A 19086-nucleotide genomic window follows, 5' to 3' on the forward strand; every position below is an offset into this window, starting at 1 on the left:
GTGCATCATGGGAAATCCCCGGCAGTCTAGGCTATAGCAGCATAACTAAGGGATGGTTCAGGACTCACCTGAGCCAGCCCTAACTATAAGCTTTATCAAAGAGGAAAGTCTTAAGCCTACTCTTAATGTGGAGATGGTGTCTGCCTCCTGAACCCAACTGGAACCTGGTTCCACAGGAGAGAGCTTGATAGCTGAATACTTGTCATGCAATAAAATGCAAATTAATTATTTAAAAATCATACAATGTGATTTTCTGGATTTTTGTTTTAGATTCCATCTCTCACAGTTTACCTATGATAACAATTACAGACCTCTACATGCTTTGTAAGTAGGAAAACCTGCAAAATCAGCAGTGTATCAAATACTTGTTCTCCCCACTGTATGTGGACTTTGTGGTTTATAACTACAGGCCTTTGCACATTTATAATTTGTTGTTTTTATCAACTCTTGCAGCTGCAGTAATGAAATGGGGCAAAGGTGCAACTGAGGAGATGATCAAACAACATGCTGCAGAGCATGCACCAGGGAGAAAGGAGGAGGTGGAAACACAAGCATAAAGAACTTTTAATTTTATAAAATTTGTGACTAATTGTTGTGAAGGGCCTGTTCTAGGTGGAGGAGTTAAATTAAACTATTTGTAATTTTTCATTTTGTGACACACACTTTCAGGAGCACATTCATCCCCTCACAGGTCGAACTGTCTGGCCAATGTGTTAGGGCCAGATGGGGCTGATGTATTACTCTGGCTAGAGTCGACGTCACAAAGGCAGGCACACTCACACAGCTTTACTCTGTTGAATTAATGGAAATGCAATTTAATAAAATTGTGAAATTGAATACAGTGTGAGACTGTTTTTTTCTAGGGCCAAACGTGGTCTGGAAGCAGTATAAATGAGTCTGCAATTGACGTTGAAAATACGTCCACAACGACCCCATTTTGAACTAATTTTTAACCTACAGAGGTGTTGTGGATGTTAACATTGGACATTCACATTGGACGTTCAGAAGACGTCAGAAAACTTTCGTTCTGGCTCCTATGGGGACGTCTTTTCAACGCCCGACATAGCCGTTTAAAAGACGTCTTTTAGACGTATCTTTGCTCAGTGGCAAGGGTCACAATAGGCAGGTTCAAGCAGATTGTAGTTTCACCTACAGGCATGACTTAATAATCCGGCAGGGAACTGAGGAGATGGCAGATGATCACAGGAGACAGGTGTGCCAAATGCAGATTGCCTGCAGCAGGAGAGAAAGGCCCGCAGTTCCTGTGGCACAGCCCACAACTTCGCCCTGAGGGAGAGGAAGGAAAGGAAGAGCAAGAGGGAGAGGGAGCCAGAAACCACACAAAGACAGACAAAAACCAAAAACCACCAAGCACCTCTCACATGCTCAAAAACGGACAAAATAAACTCAAACACATACACACAACACACCAACTGTCACCTCCCCGCCTGTGGCGGTGTGACACTTTTTACATGCAGCGCATCACATCCACATGCTGGCGCACAGCAATTGGCTCGATATATTCATATGTGATAACAATATATGAAACTATGCTCTTGTATTTGCTCGACTGACGCATTGAAAAAGGCATCAATTTAAATGTTAATTTGTCCTCCTATTCACCTTATTTATGAGAATAAATTACACTACATGCAAGTTTCCTATTAATTAATGATCCCTGAATAAACTGTACAACAGATTTGATGCATTCTTTTGCAGAAACAGATCTCTCCGTTTGTGTTTATTATCCTAAATCTGGTTATCCAGAAAGGCTTTAAGCCTAAAATATTATTTTGATTTATTTTACACAATAGTTGGCCGATTCATTTCAAACCGTTTCATCCTTCTGCCATGTGAATCACCGTTTGTCATTTCTCCTCTTTATGTGCGTACATGGTTCAGAGTTTACTTATGGGACCGTGTTGTGCTCTTAAAAAGGGGAAAAGTAACGGGAGAAGGTTGAGGAAACACACACGCAGCTCTCGCCTTCCCTCTTCTGTATTGAATCACCTTTTTTACAATGTATACAAAAAAACCCATGCATTTCAATATTCTTGCACTCAGATTCAGGACCACAGTCACAAATATCTTCTTAATGGATTCTAAATGATCTTTTTAACTAAATTACCATATGAAATGTGAATTGTTTTAACTAAAGTTATCAAATGACATTTGTGTTCTCATATAACACTTTAACACATTGTCTCGGCATGACCCTTATAAAGATAAATATACAAGAAACCTTAAAAATATGTGGGCCTAACAGTAGCTACCTTAAACACCAACGACAAAGTAAACAGTGACCAACTTCATATAAACTCTATTATAAAGGTTAGCTATTATAAATTAAATTAAATTAAATTACATGTCCCAAAAATGGAATACTGTAGTACTGGAATAAACTTCAAAATGAGATTAACTTTTCAAATAGATTACTTGGTATCAAAATAATTTATGAACTATACTTTCACATACCACTTGTCACAACCGCACATTCTCCCGTCAAGTTTGTTTTTTATAGATCACAACCTTTGCGTGCGAAGTGGCGTACACACATTTCCAGTCCTGTTTTGTACGCACCGTTTATAAATGAGACCACAGCTGATGTTTAGCTGTTCAGTCTTTGTATGAACATGTAGGCCCTTTCACATCATATATATATATTTGTCCATGTGTCTTTAGTTTGGTCCATATTTTTTTAGAACAGTCTCCATATTTACAGATTTGTCCTGTAATATTTCCAAAGTAGCTGAAATCTTCAAATGTGACTGAGCGGCGGCTGGTTTTTAACAGCAGTAAATCCATCATTACAGTGAGCAGTGAATATCTCTCTGTCTCTGCAGTCATGATGCGTTCAGGGACTCTCAGCACTTTATTTCCACTGTGGACTTGAGTGAAACCTGCAGAGTAAACAGAGCTGATGGCCAAAGTCTCTGCAGGTCTCAGTGTGTTCACTCCAATACGTTAACATGAGAGCTGAAAGGAAGCTGGCTACGCTACACAGCCGCTCCACTTCTGGTCTGAACAGGACTGAAGTCCCTGCTGGTCTTTATACTGGATGTGCTGCATCACTGACTGACAGCTGATGAAGGGAGTCTCTGTAAACTCTGATTTATGACTTCTGCTCTCTGTCTTCTTCTCTCATCAGCCAGTGGCCATCTGTGTTTGATCTGTAATTGATGAGGAAGGTGGAGGTGTTGAGAGAGGATCAGCTGTGTCCTGATGATCCAGAGAGGTTGAAGCAGCAGCATCAGCTTGTGTGTGGAGAGGCTCTGACTGGGCCATGTTACTGGGAGGTAGAGTGGAGAGGAGAGCTTCATCCAGCAGTGACTGACAGAGGAATCCCAACAGTGCTGCAGTCTGAACTGCTCTGAGATCAGCTCCACTGTCAGACACAAAGTCAAGTCCACCATCATCCCTGTGTGTTCCTCTGGATGTGACAGAGGATCATCAGTGGATCTGGACTGCTCTGCTGCTGCTCTGTCCTTCTACACAGTCTCTGCAGACACACTGAGACTCCTCCACTCCTTCTGCTGCACACTCAGACACCTCCTCCACCTGGACCCGGACTTTCTGAACCCAAAGTGCCTCTGAAGATTAACACTTTTCTAAATTGATTCTTCTGTTTTGCTTTCTGTTGCAGCTTCACCTTGTGAATTGATGGAGAATTGCAGTTAATTTCCACATTATATTTCTCACATTTTGGAAGTTGATGTGAAAAATCAGCATCCAGCCTGCATGCATAAAGTTCCCTCTCTGAAGTTCTGCTTATTACCACCAACACCAGACTGTTTTCTCAGTTTAACAGATAATTGTTTGTAACTCAGAGAAACAAGAAGACAAGAATGTGGAGTAGAGGAGTCAGTCAAACATGTCATCATGCACTGTCCAAGATATGATGAGGAAAGGAGACGGTTATTCATGGGTCTAAACGACCTGGGAGTTGAACTACTGTCTTTAAAAACTCTGATGGGTGAAGGTCCTAATCAAGAAGAGAGACCATAGGAACTAATTCAATTCCTAAAATCTGCGGGCCTGTATTGGAAAATATAGGCCAGGAGGAGCCTTAATGTAGATTGTCTCTATCACCAGTGGGAGGCAGCAATGCACTAACAGTGCCTAGTCTGCCGGAAAGGAACAGAAGAAGAAGAAGAAGAAGACAACACCTGGGCTGCGGTCGAAAAGTCAAAAAAATCTCCTTTCCTAACCTCCTTTCCTTGACCTCGTTGGAAAACGTCATGTGGTCAAGGAAAGATGTAAAGGAGAATCCATAAGAGCTTAGGAAAAGAGGACCGCGGGGCTCAGAGAATCCGACTGCTCTTTTCTAAGCAATGTAATTATGTGACGGTGGATGGTACTGACGTGGCATTGATAAAACTACAATATTCCGAAGATGGACGACAAAAAGCGCATCTTTGACACTGCGGCCCATGTTGTTGTAATGCAGGCCGTCTGAAGGTGGACAACACGGTGGAATATATTACTAGCAAAAAGGCAGATAAGGTAGCCTACCAGTCACTAAATAATGGACAGGGTTGAGAGAGAGAGAGAGAGAGAGAGATGGAGTGAGAGGAGATGCTGAGAGAATACATGCACTGTGCGGAGCTCTGTGATCAAATACGATTTTACCCATTTTAAATCAACAAAATCAATGGAAAATCAGCGTTGATAATGCAGCAGGCCGCCACAAATAAATCAGTTTGTGGGAAACGCCTACTGTAGAGGTTATCCAGCTTGATCTTTGCCTTTATGAAGGCGAGGGTGTCAGCATCTGTGACTGAAATAAAAAATTAATTTAAAAAATTAATTTGCTGAAGGCTGCAGTACATAACGTGAGGCTACACGCTGCAACATTATCCTCACTTTGATCACGTGACAAGACTAGTAACAGCTCCATGGGTCTCAGTTATTGTTGACAGTTTAAGATATATGCATATTAGCAAGTTATGACATAAGAGAGAAAAGGCTTAATAGCTGTGGTTATGGTTGGTGTTTGTGAAAGGAACAGTTTCATGCACATCTATTTTCCCTTAACAGATGATTATGTTGCTTACCTGCACTTTGACACTGTTAGGAATCTCCTTTTCCCCTGCCCTGTGACCATTGATTGTTGTATCTTCATGAGCCATCTCAGAGGTGGTGAGTAGATACATGGTTTTAAATGTATTTTAATGCAGTAAGGTTGAGCCTGGCTAATTGTTTCCCTCACTTTTCCAGGTTCCTCCTGTTCCTGTTTTAGACCACTGCTGTTTTGCCTACTTAGTTTATTTATTTTCCTGTTTTGCTTATTTGCTGTTTTGTCCCCCCTTTACTTAGTACAGTTTGTCCTTGTTAGCCAACTAGATTACTTGGTTGGTTTGTTACTTTATGTTAATTTGTTTCTTTTGTATTCAGTTTATATTTTGAGCAGGGTGCCATCTTGTTGGGAGGCTAGGCACCCGTGGCAAGGTACCTTCACTTTTCTGCATGTGAGTAATTGCACGGGGGCACTATATAGACTGCACAATTTTGGGCGGCTGTGGCTCAGGAGGTAGAGCGGGTTGGCCGTTAATCAATTCAATTCAATTCAATTCAATTTTATTTATATAGCGCCAAATCACAACAACAGTTATCTCAAAGCGCTTTTCATAAAAGAGCAGGTCTACACCGTACTCTATGATGTTATTTACAGAAGCCCAACAGTTCCCACCAAGAGCAAATCGGAAGGTCAGCGGTTCAATCCCTGGCTCGTGTCAAAGTGTCAAAGTGTCCTTGGGCAAGATACTGAACCCCGATTTGCCCCTGGCGGCTGTTCCGCCAGCGTATGAGTGAGTGTGAATGTTAGTTTCCGTTTGAGCACTTAGGCTCAGTGTATGAATGTGTGTGACTGGTGAATGCAGATGTAGTGTAAAAGCGCTTTGAGTGGTCGAAAAGGCGCTATACAAGTACGGAACATTTACATTTTTACAATTTTGCTGTGAATAATGCTGTGTGGTATGTAGTGCTGCACTTAAGGTGGGTAGTGGTAGCACTACTGGGCACTCTTCATCGCAGTCTGCCTCTCCACTGACCTCTGCTTAGTTTTGGTTAGTTATTTTGGGTGCTGGATTTATATTTCTTTATTTGAACTTATATTAAAGTCATTTTTAACTATTTATTGTAATAAAGAAGTTGTCTTATCTATCATTTTATAATAGTTTTTATTGATGGGTCACATTTCTTTTCCTTTCAGCAGTTCCAGTCCCTGATTGTTTGTTTCTTTGCTGATTAAAAATAAATATATTTTGGTATATTTTGTATCACGTCTCTGCCTCATCAGCAATGTTCCTGTGTGCTCTATTCTCTCTATTGTCTTTCAATTAATCAAGGTTTAAATAGTATTTCCTGGGGTGCCGTTATCTAGGTGGCGTTGTTGGCTTTCATTCAATTCCCCACAAATGTGTTTTTATGCCTGCTGCAGCACAGATTATCCACTTGCGACAAATAAGAAACTGAATTGAATATTAACATATTGTGTTCATATTTAACGCTAAGAACTATGTTAGTGTTAAATATGGCTGTACCAGTTCTGATATGTTGTTGGGAACTTTATCCTGAATCCACACAAACCCATGAGGACTCGTGTCACCGTGGATAGACATTTTGTGAGGGTCAAGACTCAGTTTGAGGGCTCAGGTTACAATTAAGGGGACTGCATTATGTCAAAGAGAGGTCCTCACAGGTATAGTGGAATAAACTTGTGTGTGTGTGTGTGGTATTTACTGTAATCCCAGTTTTGGGTGTGACTCTTGATAAACTTGTTGTTCTTGTTGTGTTGCTCACAATCAGTGTTACTGTTTTGCCTCTCAGACTGACTGAAGTCCAGAAGGTGACTGACTGGAGGTTTTGTTTTAAAGGATTAAGTACTGTATATTGTCCGCCACTTTATGTACACCTGACCAAATAATGCAGTAAAACATTATCATTAAAATTTACATCTTGTGTTCATATTTAACACTAAGAACTTTGTTCTTTCAAAAAACTGCTAAACCAACATTGAACATAAACCATTTAAAAGTTGAAACCGAGTTACAAAGCTAAAATGTTTTCTGTTGATATTTAAAGGAGAAGATTCATGATGAACTGTCAACTTGAGGAGGGTGTTCCCCACCTCTTGCCCAATGTCAGCTGGGATTGGCTTCAGCTCCCCTGCAACCCTGCATGGATAAGTGGCTGAAGATGATGACGGGTGGCTGGATTCATGAATTTTTTATTTTATTTAATTAACAATTACTAAATCAACTTGAGCTATTGTAAAACCTAAAACATATTTGAGAAGCTCATTAAAAGTCAAATGTTCTTTCAGATAACGGCTGTACCAGTTCTGATATCTTATATCTTTTTAGGGACTTTGTCTTGAATCCACACACCCATTTCTACCCATGAGGACCCGGGTCACCATGGGTAGAGACGCTTTCTGAGGGTTAAGACTCAGTTTTTGGGCTCAGGTTACAATTAGTGTTTGGGGGAATGTGTTATGTCAAAGAGAGGTCCTCACATGGATAGTGGAACAAAAGTGTGTGTGTTTTACCTCTCAGACTGACTGAAGTCCAGAAGGTGAGTGAGAGGTGGTTTTGCTGTAAAGGATTGGAATATATTATCCACCGCTTCAGGTACACCTGAGAAAATAATACAGCAAAAAGTTATCACTAAACGTTAACATATTGTTTTAATATTATAATAATATAAATTATTATAATATAAATATTAAACTCTAAGAACTTTGTTCTTTCAGATAACTGCTACACCAACATTGAACCTGAAACATTTAAAAGTTGCTAAAATGTTTTCTGTAGAAGTTTAAAGGAAAAGATTCCTGATTCTGATTATTACTAACTGACAAAAATGGTAACTGAAACTGAATTTTAAAAGTGATTCATTAATGATGAACTTCTACTAAAATAGTGACATGAACAATTAACAATAAACAACTGCATTTTTTAGTAATATTTTGTCTGCCACTTCAGGAACACCTGAAATAAAATGCACCTTATCACTCAGTACAGCCTCAGCTAAACATCTGAAGCTTGAGATCATTTTGAAATGATGATGATGATTTTGATGGTCGCCTCTCTGCCTCTCTCTCCTCTTCTCTCTGTGTTGGTGTCTGTTTCCATGAGGTTGGGTGTTCAGTTCAGAGTTATAATATGTAAATACAGCTGGAGTTTAATTTAATGTTCAGTGTAATGTGACAGAAGTGAAGAACTTAAACAGGGTGTGATGATGTTTTTCAGGCTCTGTGTCTGATAATGAACTTTGAGGCTGAGAGCAACCAGCCCTCCTCTCTCTAGCAGCAGTACCTGTCTGCAGTCTCTCAGTCTGCTATCAGCAGCAGGGGGGACAGAGACACAGGACTGTTAGCCAGTTTGCATCCTTTCCGAACAGTCCAAGAGCTTAAGTAACATCAGTTAGTCCAACAGGATGTAGAGTTTGCAGAGACATGCTGTCAAGAAGGAGAGAAGCTCTGGCATTAATTAGTCTGCAGATTAAAAAATAATCTCAGATTATAACAAACAGGTTTAAAATGAATTCATATTTTTCAGTTTAGATAGTAAAGGTTCTCTAAATATTGATGTTGTATTAGAAAAAAACAACACGCATATGGACATACAGGTATTCTCACCTGGTTTCCTGTAACTGGAGAGGGGGAGGAGCAACACTGATCAGGTGATCCAGGTGAGAACAGGTAGAACCTGAAGCTGAAAGAGTTCAGTCAGACTCCATTTAGAGTACAGAGCAGAAGGAGGAGAACTGAAGGCTGAGGCAGGGTGAGTGTTAATCCAACATTTTATTATTTTACTGTCAAAGTCTCTGAGTCAGTTTTCTCCCTGTGGACTGGAGAGGAAAGAAACGTTAGAGGGAACTCAACACTTTGATTCATCTGTGGACACAAAGTCATGATTAGCTGAATAAAATACATTAAACCTGCAGTAACCATGTAAACAAATAGATAGGTGGAATTCTGACTGGGTTAAAGCTCCAGAAACAGCTGTTAAATGGACTTTGAGTTTAGATTATTCAGTCACAAAGAATCAGTAGAATTCTTGTGTTTACGAGCTCACAGTCAGTTTTACTGTTTTACCTCTCAGACTGACTGAAGTCCAGAAAATGAGTGTTTGTGTGGAGGAAGAGGAGGACAGAGCAGAGTCTGCAGGATCCAGCAGTCTGTCTATGAAGAGTGACTTGTCCAAAGAGGAACCTCCATTCTTCAGTCCTGAACCTGGACCCTCAGACACAAAGTAAGAGACAGTTTTTACTGTAAACTGACCTGATGGAAGATGATGCATTGAGGATGAAGACAAAATGTTCTGCTAACAGATTTATATTCCTGATGCAGAACTATTAGTGCAGATACTGTTTCAAACTAAGATGGATCTGATTTGATTTCTGGAGCAAAACACCTGAGAACCTCCATTTCAGAATTTACACTTCAAGAACATCTTCATATATTTTTGCCCTCACGTTGACGTCACTGTAAAGATTTAGAAGGATTCAGAATCTGAAATCTGCTTCAAATGTTTCATTTTCCTATTTGTCCTCTAAACACTGAGCTGTTTGGCTCTTCCTCAGATCAGCTGTTCTGATCCACCAGATGCATCTTGAATCACTTCAGATCATAATTGTGCAACATGTGGTGAAAAAGCATTTGTAGTTCACCTTTGCTCACCTTGATGAACACTTTGCTTTGAATCATTAGTAAGTGGAGCTTTGAGCTCAGATTCTCTCCACCATATATTGTTCCTAAAGGTGAAGAACAAACATCCACGGGCAGCACTGATGGAAAAGTTAGCAGTGGATGGAAAAAGGGCAGAAAATTGGACCACTTCTCTTTTTACAATATTTGAATAGTTTTCATGTGATAGTTGACAGTAGAGAGTGACAGGAAACAGAATGACATCCAAACAAGGCTCCGTGTGGACTTGAACCTGTGACACCGCTGTTACATGCTGTGTGTTTAGACCACTTCTAAGCTCAGTTCAAAGCTAACTAACTCAAGCTAAGCTGCCCAGAGTGACTGTAAAACAGTGAAGGACATAATCAGCTCTCTTTAATGGAGGCTTTTACTGTGAAGGAGCTGCAGGAAGTGTTGAGTTTGTGTTAATAACAAACTGCAGGCAGATCACTAAATGTTTAATCAGACAGTCAGACAGGAAAAGCAGTTAATTAGTGTTTCTGAAAGCAGGAGAGCTGAAATAAAAGGAACAATCATCTCCATTACTGACTGAAAGCTGAATTCAAACAGAAAAGTAACAACACTTTTACTCTGTGACCATCTGAGCTTCTACACAGTGTCGGACACATCTGGATATTTTTCAACAACAAGCAACAAATCATTTTAGTTCTAATGAAATGTCTTCACAGAGAGAGGAAGAGGAGTCCTGTTTTCTGTGGAGGAGCAGCCGTCCTGCTGTGCTTTGTGTCAGGACGTCCTGAAGGATCCAGTCTCTACCAGCTGTGGACACTGGTTCTGCAGACGGTGCATCACCTCATACTGGGACCAGTCTGCTTCATCGGGACACTCCTCCTGTCCCCAGTGTGGAGACAGATCCAGAACCAGAGCTGGACTGCAGACAGCCAGTCAGAGCAGCTCTGTACAAAGTAAGACTGAACATCTGTCTGCTTCTTCAGATATTCTGACACTGATTATTTTTATATTAGTAATGAAAACACATTGTATCTCTTCTTTAGTGAGAGGTGGTCTGCAGGAGGTTTTAGATGAACATAAGATCAGTCTGAGGAGGAGATGTGAACGTGTGACTGAAGGAAGTGATGAAACAGGAAGTGGAACCCTCCTCAACAGGATCTACACTGAGCTCTACATCACAGAGGGACAGAGTGAAGAGGTTAATACCCAGCATGAGGTGAGGCAGCTTGAGACAGCTTCCAAGAAGAAGACCCTCCATGACACTCCAATCAGGTGCCAGGACATCTTTAAAGCCTTACCTGGCCAACAGAGAGCCATCAGAGTGGTTCTGACCAATGGCGTCGCTGGCGTTGGAAAAACCTTCTCAGTGCAGAAGTTCACTCTGGACTGGGCAGAGGGCTCGGAAAACCAAGATGTCGGTCTGCTGGTTCTGCTCTCGTTCAGGGAGCTGAACTTGATCAAAGATGAGCGGCACAGTCTCCTCACGCTGCTCCATGTTTTCCATCCAACATTACAGAAGGTCCCAGCAGAGAAGCTCGCCGTCTGGAAACTGTTGTTCATCTTTGACGGCCTGGATGAAAGCAGACTTTCATTGGATTTCCACAACAGTGAGGTTGTGTCTGATGTCACACAGAAGTCATCAGTCAACCTGCTGCTGACAAACCTCATCGAGGGGAATCTGCTTCCCTCTGCTCTCGTCTGGATAACTTCCCGACCTGCGGCGGCCAATCGGATCCCTCCTTCGTGTGTCGGCAGGGTAACGGAAGTACGAGGCTTCACTGACGCCCAGAAGGAGGAGTACTTCAGGAGGAGAGTCAGTGATGAAGAGCTGTCCAGCAGAATCATCTCACACATCAAGACCTCCAGGAGCCTCCACATCATGTGTCTAATCCCAGTCTTCTGCTGGATCACTGCTACAGTTCTGGAGCACATGTTGACTACAGACAGAGAGGAGAGCTGCCCAAGACCCTGACTGACCTGTACTCACACTTCCTGCTGGTTCAGATAAAGAGGAAGAAGCAGAAGTACGATGAGGGACATGAGACGAGTCCACAGGAGCTGATGGAGGCTGACAGGAAGGTTCTTCTGAAGCTGGGGAGGCTGGCGTTTGAACAGCTGGAGAAAGGAAACATCATGTTCTACCAAGAAGACCTGGAGCAGTGTGGTCTTTGATGTCACAGAGGCCTCGGTGTACTCAGGAGTTTGTACAGAGATCTTCAAAAGAGAGAGTGTGATCTTCCAGAAAACAGTCTACTGCTTTGTTCATCTGAGCGTTCAGGAGTTTCTGGCTGCAGTCTACATGTTCCACTGTCACACCAAACAGGACCACAGAGGGACTGAAGGACTTCATTTGGAAAGACTTGACATACAAGATCTGTTACTCTGACATCCTGAAGAGAGCCATGCAGAAATCCCTTAAAAGTAAAAATGGCCACCTAGACCTGTTTGTTCGCTTCCTTCATGGCCTCTCTCTGGAGTCTAACCAGAGTCTCTTAGGAGGCCTGCTGGGTCAGACAGACAACAGTCCAGAAATCATCCAGAGAGCCATCAACAACCTGAAGGAGATGAACAGTGATGAGATCTCTCCTGACAGAAGCATCAACATCTTCCACTGTCTGACGGAGATGAACGACCACTCTGTACATCAGGAGATCCAAGAGTTCCTGAAGTCAGAGAACAGATCAGAGAAGAAACTCTCTGTGATCCACTGCTCAGCTCTGGCCTACATGCTGCAGATGTCAGAGGAGGTTCTGGATGAGTTGGACCTGAAGAAGTACAACACATCAGAGGAGGGACGACTGAGACTGATTCCAGCTGTGAGGAGGTGTAGAAAGGCTCGGTAAGATGTGATAAATGTAGCGACCTACACTTTGTTTATGAAATCATGAATATTAATAATTAAATCAGTTTCATATCTGGAGGGAAAAGCATCTAGGAAAGTGACCTAGGTTAACAATGTCATGGAAATTATATTCCTGGTGAGAGTTTGAGCAAATAATTGAGTTACAACGTTGTCTTTGAAGAATTTATTTAACAAAAGAGAATAAACAGAGAAGTACTACAACAAAATCAGTCTCCTAAAACAGTCACTAATATCTGGCCCAGAGCAAAGGGCTGCATGATCATTTACACAGTCTGAGCATCTATGTTTTGGGGAACAAAAGATCCTTGACTGGTCCCAGTCAAGGAAGGAGAGGAACAGCTAGTGAGGAAAACAATCAACAACCCCACATCCCTGACCTAAATCCATGTGGACAGACTGGAATAACAAGAACAATAATAAAAAGGGAAAAGGTTAAAGATTTCAAACAATATATAAGACATAATAAAGGAGAAAATAGCACTCTTATAAGTACTTGCATAAAGGATTATAAGTAAAGAATAAAACAATTTTCTGCCCTTACAAACAATACACACACACACAAGTACTGTTATTAAAGTGAAGGAATTACTAAGTACAGTGAAGACAAGTGGAAAGTAAATACACATAAAACAAAATGATGATTAAATGTCAACAACAAAATGCAATGGATGGAAGTTGAAACAGAGTCAAAACAGGGTTTAATTGGAGTTCTTATTTGGATGTTGTAAAAAGAATATAGTTCTCAAATGATAATAGTAGCCAATGGACGCATGTGGTGGTATAAGTATAAAAAATTTGTACAATGACTAATGTCACAGCATTTTCAAAGACAAATGCTACAAAATCAAGCAATGTGGTTCCAACTTTGTACAGCCTGAGAGAGCAACTGCAGCTGCCTTGCTCCAACAAGTTTTTCATGTCATGTGACATGGTGACGTTTTGGACTGCCTGCAAACACATTTCTTACCAGCATGCCTTATGTAAGTCCAGCATGCGTCACATTAAGTCAACGCTGCACAGCGCTGCACAAAGTCAAATGAACCTAAAGTCAATTGGCTATCTCTGAGTGCTTGTAAGCTCCTCCTACTGGCCTTTCCATATAGCTCATGGAGAGCTAGGGAGTATTGCCAGGTGTGGTTGTTTTGGGGGGTCTACTCTCTGCCTCAGGCTTCTATACCATCAATCAAGCAGCCTGATGCTTAAGGGCCATGAGTGCCCTGTATCCCTTAACTAATGTTTTCTTGTCATATAACTGCTGGATTTTCTACTTGCATGCACATGGATGGGCAGGGAGGTTCTCTCCCTACACATCCACTCCCTTCCTGCTCATTTGCCCTAATATAATAATAGCCCTGGTATTTCCTTTGGAGTCCTTTTTGCGTTGTCATCTTATGTTGAGTGTACTGCCCAGGGCTGGACTGGGACAAAAAATCGGCCCTGGCAGTTTTGGCCCAGGCGGCCCACCAAAAACGGTCGGACACCCCTCACCAACACACCATCCTTCCATTTAAGGGGTCAGATTAGAGGTGTAATGAAACACTTAGCCAATGAGATGTAACATTGCACAAGTGAATTTACATGTTGATGTTGATCATGTTGATTCCACATTCTGAGTTAAGAGCACATAAACACACTGATGTCGGAATAGTAATTTAACCCTAACCCACAACTCTGGGAATGGGATCATCTGAGGAGCACGTAAATGCAGAGTGAGCCATTGGTTGCAGTTTGCAAGCCGTCACCACTAGATGCCAATAAAGAGACAGGAGCATCTAAAGCTTGTTTCACACAGAACTGAAATGAGAGCCTGCATGAAGTTCCAGTATGTTATAGAAAAAGATTTTCTTGAACTTTGAATCAATGCAAAACTACCATAAAAGAGTCACAGAACTACAGTACAGGGCTGGAAATGCAGTATACTAGGTGCCCTGTAAACGAGATTGTCTTTAGTGTTTTATGATCACATCTGGCAATCTTACGAGTTCTCACTCTAGTATGAAGGGAGAGAGGGGGGGATAGCATTTGGTTTGTGTGTGTGTGAGGCGTCAGAGGGTTCACAGTCCTTTCCTTTCATCCGGTTCCTTTTTGCCATCGTGATCACATATCATGCTGGGTTTGGAGCAGTCTGTGTCTTCTGGAAAGTGTCAGAGAGCAAAACCTTTACATTAAGGTGTAAACCTGATAGCAAAAGATGTGAACCTGACAGCAGTAGGTAGAGAGCAAAGAGAGATTGTCTCTCCCAAATGTTTTTCTAATCCAGACGACCTCATGCTTACTTAGTGGACAGACACGGGGTTAGATCACACTGACATTATGTTAGCCTAAATGAATTTGATTTTTCTCACCTGCTAAATTAAAGCAACTGTTACAAAAACAACAACATTAAAAGTCAGCAAATAAAGAAAATTGAAAGTCTTCAGGAATGAGAAAGATGAGAATGTTTATTTCATGTCAAATACAATATGATAAGATAACCTCAACCACTCATGTGAAGAGCGCTGATTTCTATACATCAGCATAATCATATCTTATTTAACTTACTGTGAATCAGCAGGTAAACATCCCTGTTAAATCTCTGACCTTTTAGTCCCACACGCATCAGCAAGTACCTTGACATCCTCAAAGTCTCAACTGAAAACCAAAAACAACAATCTACCCAAGGAAATCAGGTTGGCTGAGTCAGTGAAGTCTTTTAAGTCCCTTCTTAAAATAGGAGAGCCTTTCAGGATTTTAGTTGATCTTATGTATTAGTTAGTTTTCTTACTTTTATCGCGTATCTGTTTTTGTTTTATTGTCTTTGCACTTGTAAAAGCACTTTGTAGCATGGTTTTGAAAAGTGCTCCAAACAAATTTATCCCAAATGCACAATATTTCAGAGGAGCATCTCCCGACCTCTTGTCGTTGCTCTGTGGACGTGACACTTCAGAACGTGCGTCATGACACAAGGGTCTGTCCAACGCTGCTTGCACCTTTAATTATTATTACTATAAATGTTGGTCAAACAGCATACATCCCACAGTTTGGTCATCAAATGCATGAAGTAAATATAAACTTTCCTCTTTCATAATCACATATCTGTAATTGGTGTGTCCTGACAGACTATCTCGTTGTGGACTCTCAGAGACTCACTGGGAAGTTGTGGCCTCAGCTCTGAAGTCCAACCCGTCCCATCTGAGAGAGCTGGATCTGAGTGAAAACTTTGACCTGAAGGATTCAGAAGTGAAGCTGCTGTCTGCTGGACTAGAGAGTCCTCACTGTGGACTGGAGACTCTGAGGTCAGTTCACTGACTGTAACAGAAAGTAGAGAAATTAAATGTTTGACAGGATCGTTTTTGGCTTCCACAGACTCACATTGTGGTCCATCAGTCAGTGAAGATGATGTCAATAATGATGAGGCTGCAGAGTGTGTGAGAGATATGAAAGAGGTTGTTAAAGATCAGAAGAACAGGCAGCAGACAGTGGGGCACTCATTATTTTAAGATTTCTGGGTTCTGTTCTGGGTGAAAGTTATTTCCAAGATCTTCTTGACAAAAGATGTAACTTTTGCTGCGTTTTCATGTCAATATTAATTATTTGAAGGGGCAGACCTTTAAATTGCAACAAAAAACTATAAATAGTATGTACCAGAAACATGTTCTTCTTAAAGGACAAGTTCATATTATTTCAGTACGTCTGTCTTAATACAATACTCACATGTCCACATGTTCATTCAAAGAGTTACTGGTGTCTGTAATCATTCCTTCCTTCCACACTGTCTGTAATGCAATCCCCTTATGGCATGGCTCTGAGTTACCCATCAAGTGGATATTTACCAAAGTTACAGACTTTTATTAAACTCAGTCTTTGAGTTATTATTCCTCCACTGCAACAAGGAAACACTGGTAAACACTAAATACTGACTTGTTATTTGTAACTCAGACTGCTGAAGCATCATATTAGTTTAAGCTAAACTTTAGTTTTTACACAAAAAGCTTTAATTTTTACACAAAACAAGACTGGATTTGGTCCTCCAACTTGTAACTTATGAAGTAATGTCTGACTGTGTAGTTGGGTTAGGAGGGGACCATTTCACACTCAGTAAGGACAGGAGGAATGATTACTGCATTTAATGCCACTTATAACTCTTTAATGTACTTTTGAACTGAGCCTGTTTTTTTGTAACATTTAGGAGGATCTATTGACAGAAATGCAATATAATATGCATAACTATGTTTTCAGTGGTGTATAAGACCTTACATAATAAACTGTTAAGTTTGTATTACCTTAGAATGAGCCATTTCGATCTACATGTCCTCTGTGCCAGCATGTTTCTACAGTAGCCCAAACGGACAAACTGCTCTACAGAGCATGTTTCATCACTGCGTTAAATACATATGAAGGAGGAGGAGGAAGTAGTCATAGTAGTTGTAGTCTTCTGTATTATTAGAAGTAAGAAAAGAAGAGAAATTTGGACAAATGGAGGACCACACGTATTATTTAGTACAAGAGCCGGCAGAGCTTCTCCTACTCGCTTGGAAAGGGAGGGGTGAGCGGTGACTGATGGTGCATTCATGTGGTGTTGGGATGATCAGAATCTTTTTATCCCCCTTAAATCTTTATTGCAAAAAGAGGAATAAAGTGTACATTGGACATAAAGAAGTATTCAGAACACAAACATTAAAAGAGGACCATATGTTGATTTGACAATTTTCACAGCTTTTGTTGTTGGATTTAGAAATTAAATTTAAATAATTTACAACTCATTTAGAAAAGTTACAAAGTTTTTACTGCAGAATTTACATTTATGAATGTGGAATTTTGGCATTAGAATTAATTGGAAATGGGATTATCCGAGGAGCATGTGAATGCGCAGTGAGCAGTTGGTTACAATTCGCAACCCTCACCACTAGATGCCACAAACACTTAGGCACTGAACCGTTAAAACAGACTTCATCAATTGTGGATCAGTCCTTTTAATGACTTAAACCTACTAAGCTGCCAAATATAGTATTTGGATTTGGATTGGATTATAAATACATTTTGAAATAGATTTTGTATCTTCATCATTTGCTCCTTATTCAGAGTGAGAGGATGCAGTTTGTCAGAGATCAGCTGTGCTTCTCTGGTCTCAGCTCTGAAGTCGAACCCCTCCCATCTGAGAGAGCTGGACCTGAGTGACAACGAGCTGCAGGATTCAGGAGTGAAGCTGCTGTGTGATTTTCTGGAGAGTCCACACTGTAGACTGGAGACTCTGAGGTCAGTTTTCTCTTACTATTGTAGATGTGATATGTTTAATTAACAATTGAAACTGATTTATGTTCATAAATAATTTCTATCCTTGAAGTTGTAAATATACTTTTGTTCATATTTACATGTTCGTTGAAGTAATTTTTTATCGGTAGTCACAAAAGACTTTCTTTAAGAAACCTTAGATGACTCTTCAGCAACCAAGATATAAGAAGCATACAATGTAAGTTGTTTGGAAGAAGCTAATGTGGGATTGTCAGTAAGAATGTCATGGCAGAGACATAAAAGAGAACCAAGAACACTTTGGAGAAAGAAAAAAACACAACAAGCAGCTAGACAAGAGTAAATACTGGACTGGCTTTTACTTGTTGGCATTAGTTTAAAGAACTCAAAGGATTAACCAGCTAGAGTTTAAAGTTGGTAATCAGTAACTTCACTGGAAGTGCTTTTGCATCAGATACTGTTCAGTTTTGTTGACTAAACACAAGTTTCAAGCAACATTACTTGGCTGCCGGTGGACAGCTGGACAGGTGGACAAGTGGACAGCACTGCCGAGGTTGAGACAGAGCCAGGTGAGTGGGTAACTGCCTCTATGATAACAACATTAGCTAATGTCAGAGGCAAATAGAGAGAAGAGAACATTAAGAAGCTACGATCAAAAACTAAAAAGAGTAGAAAACCATGGTGACCTTAGAAGCAAGAGGCCCCTAGATTTTGGCCAGAGACAGACGCCAAGCTGACATTTTTTGTGTCCAGGCTACACAGTTGGACTGTATACATACCATACAGAAGATCCTGTCAACCAATACGATGGACAAGTGGATAGCACTGTGGCTCTTGTGTTCAAACCCCGGTCTCCCCGGCCTTTCTGTGTGGAGTTTGGATGTTCTCGTGTCTGTGTGGGTTTCTTCCGGGTGCTCCGGTTTCCCCCACCATCAAAAACGTGTTTCTTCAGTCAGTGCTTTGACCAGACACTGACATAAGATCTGGAGCTGGTCCCAAGGCACTGTACAGCGTTTGCTCACTGCTCCCTTGAGGGATGGGTTAAATGCAGAGGATGAATATCGCAACATGTATCTGTATGTGACAAATAAAGTACATTTGATTTAAATTGATCAAGTTTACTTGAAGTAGAAATATTCCTTTGGTTTCTGTTATTTCAATGTGTTTTCACAAATAATGTCTAGTTATTAGGACCTGAGCATGAAACGTGTGAGGTCTCTATTGAAACTGAAGGAATTGTTTTTCTCAAATCTCAGTTCCACAAACATTAGAATGTAGATATAATAATCTAATAGAAAGAAATCCTAGTTCAATATTTCTGACAGCAGTA

General features: G+C 40.8%; 1 long non-coding RNA gene and 2 pseudogenes across 1 annotated transcript; all 3 read left to right on the top strand.

The window, feature by feature from the left end:
* Positions 1-3347, top strand: part of LOC119913811 — a 24722-nt pseudogene extending 21375 nt beyond the window's left edge.
* A 41-nt stretch (positions 3348-3388) lies between these two features.
* On the top strand, positions 3389-5626 carry LOC119913962. The gene is made up of 3 exons (XR_005446695.1): positions 3389-4503; positions 5038-5139; positions 5218-5626. It is a non-coding gene; the product is annotated as an uncharacterized LOC119913962 (long non-coding RNA).
* Positions 5627-10679: 5053 nt separating this feature from the next.
* The window catches only part of LOC119886099, a 40041-nt pseudogene continuing 31634 nt past the window's right edge, over positions 10680-19086 (top strand).

The sequence above is a fragment of the Micropterus salmoides genome, unplaced genomic scaffold (assembly GCF_014851395.1).
Source record: "Micropterus salmoides isolate LMB-PRFRI ecotype aquatic unplaced genomic scaffold, ASM1485139v1 Ms_hic_scaffold_1, whole genome shotgun sequence".
Lineage (NCBI taxonomy): Eukaryota > Metazoa > Chordata > Actinopteri > Centrarchiformes > Centrarchidae > Micropterus > Micropterus salmoides.